Raw genomic sequence first — 1,074 nt, 5'->3', positions numbered from 1 at the left:
GAGAGAGAGAGAGAAGCGATGGGCAGAACTGAAAAAGGAGGGAGAAGATGCACGTGGGCATGGCCCCCATCCTATGTGTCGCGATATAAGTTTTTTGTTGACATATGAATGATTTTACCACCTCCAATGAAAAACCCACCAAAATCGACACAAAGACTGAGGTTCCTCGCATAATCATATGTATGTGCACATCAAAATAACAAAATAAAAACATGTGTTCTAACCAGCAACAATAATCGCCACCCTAATAGTAACACGAACACCAATAGAACTAACAAAAAAAACAAATGATTTTGTTGATGGATGCTCCACCATGGCAACTGTGAATGACTAGTTGTTAGACTAGGGAAGGGGTTGTTGGGAAACATACTAGAAAACAAAAACAAAAAACGCTCTACGATAACCCAGGAACAATATGAAGATGCATTAACGGTTTCGATTCGATCGTTACCGACTCCGAGTTGCATTGGAAGAAGAGGAGTCGATGTAAATCATACTACCTCTCTCTCAGTTTACATGGCGTGCACGTATCCCTAGGTCGTTAATTTGACCAACTTAATACAAGTCATATATTACAAAAAATATACCAATATAAACTTCAGATGCTCTATTTTCAAACCGTATAATTTTTGTGTTATATAGTTTATATTAAGGTGATAAAATTGGCAACCTAGATATACGCGTAGGACTTATAAACTTAAACGGAGGTAGTACTTGGAGTCCCTCGACCCGTAGATGAACGATCCTGCAAACCGCCCACGAATAGTCCCTCGAACGGAAGACCGAAAACACGGCCTCTCTACAAGTTGCAAGCATACGGTCTTCACAATCCGATAGAGCTTCGCTTTCCAAAGCTAATCGTTGCCGGAGAATCGGAGGGAGGAGATTAGAACCACACCGGGCTTCTAATTATGAGGATTAAAGGATCTAGGTCTAGCTCTAATTGATCAACCAGGACCAACAAGAACTAGAACTAGAGAACTAGAGGAGGCTCCAAAACATGTGTGTTCAAAAGGTGCCAATACCTCAAGTATATATAGGTTGGAGGGGCTCCCCCCTTGCGCCGGCCTAGAG

Source organism: Triticum dicoccoides, chromosome 2A (assembly GCF_002162155.2).
Source record: "Triticum dicoccoides isolate Atlit2015 ecotype Zavitan chromosome 2A, WEW_v2.0, whole genome shotgun sequence".
NCBI lineage: Eukaryota > Viridiplantae > Streptophyta > Magnoliopsida > Poales > Poaceae > Triticum > Triticum dicoccoides.
Note: the sequence above shows the minus strand (reverse complement) of the source record.